The sequence below is a fragment of the Triticum aestivum genome, chromosome 2A (genome assembly GCF_018294505.1).
Source record: "Triticum aestivum cultivar Chinese Spring chromosome 2A, IWGSC CS RefSeq v2.1, whole genome shotgun sequence".
NCBI classification, from domain to species: Eukaryota; Viridiplantae; Streptophyta; class Magnoliopsida; order Poales; family Poaceae; genus Triticum; species Triticum aestivum.
Window position 1 is genome coordinate 203,656,211 of NC_057797.1, and position 9,735 is coordinate 203,665,945.

Genomic DNA, 9,735 nt, shown 5'->3' on the forward strand with positions numbered 1-9,735 from the left:
GCGATGGGCGTCGTGGCGGCGAGCGGGCTGCAGGCCGCGGTAAGGGCGAGGCTGGGGCAGCGGGGGCAAGGTAGGACGGCGGCGAGCTCGCGGCGAGGCGGGGGTTCGCGCGGGGTGGCATGGCGAGCTCGCGGCGGGGCTTCGGGTTATGCGCGGCGCGGCATGTCGAGTTCGGGACGAAGCGGGACGAACAATTTAGGGTAAAAGAGGCCTTCTGCGTGTTGGGTATCGATGCCCCATATGTCTGTCCGTTCCTCGGACATTCGCTAAAATGCACCCCAAACGGACAAAAACAGACGTCCGAATGGGTCACGAATGGGTCACATGGTCGAGTTGGCCTGAGAATAGGAGCATCCTAGGGGCAGGGGCACGCAGGAGGACAGGTCTCGAGCTTGAGTTGAAGGACCCGAGAAGAGACCAGCATGGGTTGGGAACCGCGGCCGATTGAATGGATGGTTGCTTAACAAACAAAAAAACATTGGTGCCACCCTTTGCCTCGCCTGGGGTTCTGGATCTCGAGCGGCTGCAGAAAGGAAGGCCCGAGCATGGGCCGCTCCTCCTCCTCCTGCCAAACAGCAGCAGCGTTGGTCCGCGCTCCTTGGTGTAGTGGCTTTGAGATTCTCACGCCGCTCGCCGTCGCAGTGACGTAAACGCCGGCCCATCCGCGCGCGTGGACGCGTCGGACTCCGCGACACGGAGATCGCTCAGTGTCAGTCAGTGAGTGAGTGAGTGGGATTCCTGCCGCTGAGTGAGTAGTACGTAGGCGTAGTAGCTAGTAGGCCACGCCTCTCTTGTCTCGTGTCGTGGGAAGGAGTATGCTATTCACAGCCATCGTCGTAGATCAAGTAAGAAAATCTACTACTACTCCACGAGACTACCTACTGTGCTGCCTTTGCTTTGTCTCATCTGTATCTACTATGCCCCATGTGTGTGTGTGCCTGGAGCAAGTGTGCGAGGCGAAGCACAAGTCAATGGGACAAGGGGACCGTGCCGTATGTACACCCGGTATCCACGTTTTGGAATTACTCACTCCCTGCGCTAGGTTACTCTATCACACAACGTGGGGTGTTCCAGAATTCAAGTGTTCATCGAGCAAGGAAAGGTCTTCAGATTTCACCGGGTTTAGGTATGGAGGGCCCCGTAGCCAGCGACGGCTCCACTCCGGCATGGCGGCATTCGCCGTCAGTGTGCGGTGCACTGATGGGCGCGGCAGTGGGTCGACCAGGACGCGGGGGCTCGCCTGTTGCGCTCCAGTGCCCCGCTTGGTACGGACGAGACTTGCCTGCTTCCGGCGTGTGCCCATCCGTGCTCTCGCGTACGTGGCTTGATTTAATTGGAACAAAATAAAACCTGGTCTCATCCCCTTAAAATCAAAGGGGGAAGATAATTAGATTAGAAAAAAGAAAGGAAAAAAAAACAACCGTAGGATGAGGCGGAAGCATGGATGGAAGCATGGAAAAAGAAACAGGCAAGCCGGATCCGCTTGGTACGTACCACTACTCCCACTCGGACCAGCCATGCATGCATGCACGGACAGGAACAGCGCGATCCGTGATCCCGTATATCCAGGCGATCGCCGTACGTACGCGCTCCATCGTGCACCGCCCCTGCCAAACGTACCACGTCGGGCGCGGTGGTGAGCAGGAACAGCGGCCGTCAGGGGCCACGTCGGCCCGGCTCGCCGGATGAACAGAACAGTGCCCCGTGCAGCGTGAATTATGGGCCGAGGAGCGGGGCACTGAATGCTACACAGCTCCGGAACTCGCCGACCTGCTGGTTTCTGTTTTCGTGCATGCCGTGGTTTTTGTACACGACCGAGGTCGGCCAACGGACTTTGGACATACGTAGTACGTCCATGAGTTGGATGTACTACAACTAGAACAGGAACAGGAACACCGGCGACAGGTCCACGGTGCGCGCAGTATGCGTACAAACAAACGATCAGCTTATCTGAGGAGAGCGGTCATCTCGTCTCACTGTCGTCGTTGCAGATCAGGTTTGATTCATCAGCTTGTATCCGGTTTGGACATACATACGCATGAGTTGGATCGCTCCGACCGCCCGTATTGCGACGCTACATTCCGCAGAAAACAATACTATTTTTTTTTTTGAGAATCCGCAGAAAACAATACGACGCGACGTGGGCTACTCTCAACGTGCTCTATCTCTCCAGAGTCCAGGCCCAAGAAGCCACAGATGCGAAGGAGAGAGCACGATCGATGCCCACAAAAATCTTTGGAAATGATCGGTGCGAGTTGGTGGTTGGTATAATCCGCCCAACCCAGTGGGTGGCTGCATGCATGATGCATCTAGCTGGAAATAATCAATCGCGTCCGTGCATTTTGTACGAGTGATGCGGCGGCTACAGTAGAGCGTACGTTCTGGTTGCTCAGGTCGATCGGCGGGATCGGAGTGCTAGTCGACGCAGAAGCCACATTTATTACAAGGAAAAAAGATCGCCCTCGAACTGAGCTGAAGGGGGACAAGCAGCACGGAGCATGAGATCGCATGAGGCACGCCGTGGTGCACGGAGACGGAGGGAGGAAATCAAAATCATGGCGGCACTCCACCTGGTATGGTACCGGCAGGCCACCATGGCTGCCTCTGCTGTCGGTCTGCGCTGCGCAGCCGTGGCCCATGGTGGAAGAGGTCCATGCAGCCAGGGATGGGCCGGTCGTGAACCCGTAAAGGTCGGCGCCTTTTTGACCGTGGTGATTGTGCCGATGACCTGTGCGCGCGCGATGTACAGGGAAAGGAAGGAAGCTTGTCATGACTTGGTGACGAGCATCTTTCATCCTGCTGCCACTCTGCATGTCCACCCCAAACCATGATGATCCCCTGAGCACCGCCAAAAGCGTGTTCTACTAGTACGTACCCCTACATTGTTTTTGTCTCCAAAGAAAAGTAAATCCGCATATCAAGTACGTGTGATTTGGACTTGTTTTCCCCGTTTTAGTTCAAGTTCAAAGACGAAGCACCTAGCTCAAAACGGGCAAGTGTTTTTCAAATTCTTCCGTTCTGGTTCAATTTCATAGCCAATGCACGTAGTTTAAATCAGAACAAAATGTGTTTGGTTCACAGCTTTTGAACAGAGGTAAAGATTCGTCTCTCTCATTACGTAGTTAAGAAGAAAAGTTGAATACCGGAGCGATAGGGCAGGCGTTTGCCCTCTCCAACGATTGCTTGGTTTGCTCTGTGCGCCGAGGTTCGATGGTTTCCAAGGCGGCGCGGTTCAATACCGGTTCGGTAGTCTAGGCCGCCTAATATTTTCATGTTCGGTTTCAGGTTGTGCCGTTCCCTTGGCCATTGTTTTTATCTTTCGACTTTTGTATGGGGATTTCTTCACCATCTTGTATTGATTTGACCGTTTGAGCTTTATACACAAAGCTGAGTGAAAGCCTGCTTCAAGAAGTCTCAATGCATGTTTTAATCCGTCAAGGTCTAGATTTCCATGACCACCAATTTGTTGTGCTCTACATATAAGTGTCTGTTAGCTTTTCTACCACGAGTCACATTGTTTGTACTTGTTAACGTACTTGTTAATACAAAAGCCCTCACAAGCACATGAAGTAAATCCTTCACCCCTTAAAGCAACTCTAGCAAAGTTGTCATATCAGGCTAATCACCATAATAACCGTCAATACGACGATTCTTGCAAAAATAGCACTCCAACAGAGTTGTCATATGCCTCTGAATCACTATAATTTATGGAAGGACCTCCATATATGGCCTCATAATCGTCATATTTGATGTCTCGGAGTTGTCTTTTGTAGCACACTTCATGTGACAGTTGCATGAGCCCCAACGGAAATTTCACGTGTCCCCCACCCCACATGGGATGGCAGGAAGGTTGGAAAATATGTCCCATTGACGAGTGAGTCCCACAGTTATGAAGGCTATCAATATGGCTATTCTAGCTTTGTTCTTTGCCCCGGGGACCTCCATAATGGATATGAGGCACACTCCCTATGAATACGGAGGTTTCTAGTATGGCGACTATACTTGTTCTTATGGGACGACAAGAAGAGTGTGATGATAGATTGCTAGCATGCAACTTAAAACCCAAATAAGTAAGGTGCAATGCCCTGATGATGATTTTTTGTACTTCCCACGTGGAAAGCTTGTCATTGTTTTGTCTTCATGATGTTGGAAATAGAGAGGTAGGCCTCTATAGTGGAGAGGAAAGAATTACTCGATATGTCCATGGTGTTAAGATGCGTGCATTCGATCAATACGATGATGTTATTTTGCGAGTTGTTGGCCAAAACCAACAACTTGGGCAAAGCAAGCAAGGAGGCTTGCTAAAAGCTCAGTTTCCTCTTAATAGGCACGAAGATAGGCCAATGCCTAGACAATTCTTTCATTGAGCATGCAACAACCCTCCTCGCAAAAATGAAATAAAACATGCCATGACCCACACTAATCAAGGCTACTACACTAAAAGTATATATCACTTTTTTATGTTGATGTCATAATTTATAAAATTGGGGAGGGAGAAATCAAAAGGTTGTACATGATTTCTTCTAACTATGAGATGAAATTTGATGAAATTTGATGGATGGGTATGATACACTAGATATTAAGGCCGAATCTACTGACATCTCTATTCAAGATCAGAGTGGAATGCAATAAATCCATTTAGAAATGCAAAACATCAGGTTGAAAGAGGAAGCAAAAGCTAAGCAGAGGTCTAAAGATAGAGGCATTCTAGAGGGAGATAGAAATATTTCATATTTCCATGCGGTTGCGTACTAGAAAAGAAGGAAAAACATTCCATTATGTGGATGGCCCTGATGGTCCTGTCACTAAGATAGAGGACCTCCTTAAGGTAGCTAGTAGTATGCACTTATTCAAGGCCGAAGGTAGGAAATGTGTCTCAACGAGGACGTCTTTAACTCAGAAGAGAAAGTTCAGAATGTAGAGAGTGACCTCCTGCGGTCCTTTTTTTCTTAAGAAGAGGTTAAAAGGTAGTTTTTATGACTCTTACTCTCAAGGAGGCCATGCCCTGATGTAATTCCTTTTCTATTCTATCACCAGTTTCTTCTAGGATCTACTTAACGATGATCTTAAGAACATATTTGACAAGTTTTATAAGGGTACTCTAGACATATACATGCTTAATTTTGCCATTTTTACATTAATTCCTAAGAAGCCGACGTTACTTCTATGAAGAATTTTACATAAATTAGCTTGTTTAACTATAGCTTTAAAATATTCACTAATTTTTTAACTCATGGGGTTGGTGTCATTTTGCAACGACTGACTACTAGTAACCAATCCACCTTTCCGAAAGGTAGATTCATTTCGCAAAGTGTAGTTACTACACATGACGTGATGCATTCAGTCCATTCTTCTAAAGAGCAAGGACTGGTGCTTAAGTTTAGACCATGCAAAGGACTTTGTCAACCTAGATTTCTTTGGAGAATTGTTACACTATACAGGCTTTGGTGGTAAGTGGTCCTCTTGGATCCACAAAACTACTCATGGGGGGAAGGGGTCTGGTGGTGTCAAACAATGGTTGTGAGAGTAGATTCTTCAGTACTGGAAAATGGTTTAGATAGGGGACCCCCTTTTGCCCCTTCTCTTTAATCTAGTGGTGGGTGTTCTTACTAGGATGTTAGTGCTACCTCTTGAGCTTGCGTTGGTTTTTCCCTAGGAAAGGGTGATGCAGTAAGGTAGAGTAAGTATTTCCCTCGGATTTTGAAAACCAAGGTATCAATCCAGTAGGAGACAATGCAGAAGCCACCGAATACCTGCACAAACAAACACCAACTTGCACCCAACGCGACAAAGGGATTGTCAATCCCTTCATGGTTATTTGCAAAGTGAGATCTGATATAGATGGATAAACGGTAAAGTAATATTTTTGGTTTATAGATCGGAAAGTAAAAAATTGCAAAGAAAGCGAATAGGAAACTAGAAGTGTAGATCAGAAACTTATATGATGGAAAATAGACTCGGGGCCATAGGTTTCACTAGAGGCTTCTCTCAAGATAGAAAATATTACGATGCGTGAACAAATTACTGCCGAGCAATTGATATAAAAGCGCAAAGTTATGACGATATCTAAGGCAATGATCATGAATATAGGCATCACTCTGTATCAAGTAGACCGAAACGATTCTGTATCTACTACTATTACTCCACACATCGACCGCCTCCTACATGCATCTAGAGTATTAAGTTCATAAGGACAGAGTAGCGCATTAAGTAAGATGACATGATGTAGCGGGATAAACTCAAGCAATATGATGAAAACCCCATCTTGTTATCCTAGATGGAAACAATACAATATGTGTCGATTCCCCTTCTGTCACTAGGATCGAGCACCGCAAGATTGAACCCAAAGCTAAGCACTTCTCCCATTGCAAGAAAAACCAATCTAGTTGGCCAAACCAAACCGATAGTTTGAAGAGACTTGCAAAGATATCAAATCATGCATATAAGAATTTGATACGTCTCCAACGTATCTATAAACTTTTGATTGTTCCATGCTATTATATTATCTGTTTTGGAAGTTAATGGGCTTTATTTTACACTTTTATATTATTTTCGGGACTAACCTATTAATCGGAGGCCCAGCCCAAATTGCTGTTTTTTTGCCTATTTCAGTGTTTCATAGAAAAGGAATATCAAACGGAGTCCAAACGGAATGAAACCTTCGGGAACATGATTTTTGGAACAAACGTGATCAAGAGGACTTGGAGTGGACGTCAAGCAATCAACGAGGTGGCCACGAGTCAGGGGGGCGCGCCTACCCCCCTGGGCGCGCCCTCCCCCCTCGTGGGCCCCTCGTGGCTCCACCGACCTACTTCTTCCTCCTAAATATACCTACGTACCCCCAAACCATCGATGAGCACCACGAAACCCTATTTCCACCGCCGCAACCTTCTGTACCCAAGAGATCCCATCTTGGGGCCTTTTCCGGAGCTCCGCCGGAGGGGGCATTGATCACGAAGGGCCTCTACATCAACTCCATGGCCCCTCCGATGATGTGTGAGTAGTTTACTTCTGACCTTCGGGTCCATAGTTATTAGCTAGATGGCTTCTTCTCTCTCTTTGGATCTCAATACAAAGTTCTCCTCGATTCTCTTGGAGATCTATTCGATGTAACTCTTCTTTTTGCAGTGTGTTTGTCGAGATCCGATGAATTGTGGGTTCATGATCCAAATTATCTATGAACAATATTTGAATCTTCTCTGAATTCTTTTATGTATGATTTGTTTATCTTTGCAAGTCTCTTCGAATTATCAGTTTGGTTTGGCCTACTAGATTGATCTTTCTTGCAATGGGAGAAGTGCTTAGCTTTGGGTTCAATCTTGCGGTGCTCGATCCCAGTGAAAGAAAGGGAAATGACACGTATTGTATTGTTGCCATCGAGGATAAAAAGATGGGGTTTATATCATATTTCATGAGTTTATCCCTCTACATCATGTCATCTTGCTTAAGGCGTTACTCTGTTCTTATGAACTTAATACTCTAGATGCATGCTGGATAACGGTTGATGTGTGGAGTAATAGTAGTAGATGCAGGCAGGAGTCGGTCTACTTGTCACAGACGTGATGCCTATATACATGATCATACCTAGATATTCTCATAATCATTTGCTTTTCTATCAATTGCTCGACAGTAATTTGTTCACCCACCGTAATACTTATGTTATCTTGAGAGAAGCCATTAGTGAAACCTATGGCCCCCGGGTCTATTTTCCATCATACAATTTTCCAATCTATTTTATTTTACAATCTTTACTTTCAATCTATATCATAAAAATACCGAAAATACTTATATTATTATTATTATTATTATTATTATTATTATTATTATTATTATTATTATCATTTCAATCAGATCTCACTCTTGCAAGTGGCCGTGAAGGGATTGACAACCCCTTTATCACGTTGGTTGCAAGGTTCTTATTTGTTTGTGTAGGTACGAGGTGACTCGCGCGTGGTCTCCTACTGGATTGATACCTTGGTTCTCAAAAACTAAGGGAAATACTTAAGCTACTTTACTGCACCACCCTTTCCTCTTTAAGGGAAAACCAACGCAGTGCTCAAGAGGTAGCAAGAAGGATTTCTGGCGCCGTTGCCGGGGAGATCTACGCCAAGTCAAGACATACCAAATACCCATCACAACTTTTATCCTTCGCATTACATTATTTGCCATTTGCCTCTCTTTTTCCTCTCCCCCACTTCACCCTTTCCGTTTTATTCGCCCTTCTTCTGTTCGTCTTTCAATTTGCTTTGATGTCTTACTTGGCTCGTTTGCTCGTTTGTTTGGAATAATTGTTTATTTATTGCTAAATAGAGAATCTAAGATCTGTGGTCCTCATCCGCTTGCTAATCTTTTTAAGAGATCCAATTATGATGAACCAATTGCTAGTGAGTTTTGTGCACTAGATTATCTTTATGAAGTTTTGCTTCAAATTCGTGAATCTGAAAATTGCGGTGAAGTACTTTATGAAGTGATTCATGATATATCTTTGAATAAAAAGCATGATTGCAATGATGATAGTATAAATTATATTAATGTCAATTGTGCTTATAATATGCAAAATCCTAAGCTTGGGGATGCTAGCATTGCTATGTCCACTACTTGTTGCAATGATCATGATTGGGGTGATTCTTGTTTTGATCTTGAAAATTTATTTAAGCCCCATGATGAATATGAGATTGATAATAGTGTTTGCAATATTATTGAAAGTGGGTTTGGAAGAGTGTCAACTTCAGATCCCACATATTTGGAGAATGTTCAATCTTATGAAGTTTCTGATAAAAGTGGGTTTGAAGAGATCATGACTTTAGTTAATGTTAATCCCACTATTTTGGAAGAGTGCCAACTTTGCATACATGTGGATCGTGTTAAGAATATGTTTTGTGATAGCTATATTGTTGAATTTGATTATGATCCTACATGTAATTATTATGAGAGGGGAAATATGGTGGTAGAAATTTTCATGTTACTAAATTACCTCTCGTTATGTTGAGATTGCTATTGTTTCTTTCCGCTTCCTTGCATATGCTAGTTTTTGCTTGCCTTGATAATTTGTTTGCCTATAATATGCCTATGCATAGGAAGTATGTTAGACTTAGATGTGTTTGTCACGTGTTTTATGATGCTCTCTTTGTGCTTCAATTCTTGTCTTTCATGTGAGCATCGTTGAAATCTTATGCCTAGCTATAAGGTTTTAAAGAAAAGCGCTTGTTGGAAGACAACCTAATATTTTTACTTGATGTTATTCAATAAATAATTCATCTAGCCTCTGTTTAGATGTGGTTTTATGTGTTTAATTAGTGTCTGTGCCAAGTAGAACCATTAGGAAGACTTGGGGAAAGTCTTTTTGATCTTGCTGTAAAAAACAGAAACTTTAGCGCTCACGAGAATTGCTGCCATTTTTTTTACTGGAGAGTGATATTTAGTTAATTATTTTTGCAGATGATTAATAGATAAATTCTTCACCTCCAGAAATTTATTTTAGAATTTTTGGGATTCCATAAGTATTCGAAACCTACAGATTACTACAGACTGTTCTGTTTTTGACAGATTCTGTTTTTCGTGTGTTGTTTGCTTATTTTGATGAATCTATGGCTAATAATAGAGTTTATAAACCATAGAGAAGTTGGAATAAAGTAGGTTTAACACCAATATAAATCAAGAATGAGTTAATTAAAGTACCTTGAAGTGGTGGTTTGTTTTCTTTTACTAACGGAGCTCACGAAGATTTTCTTTTAA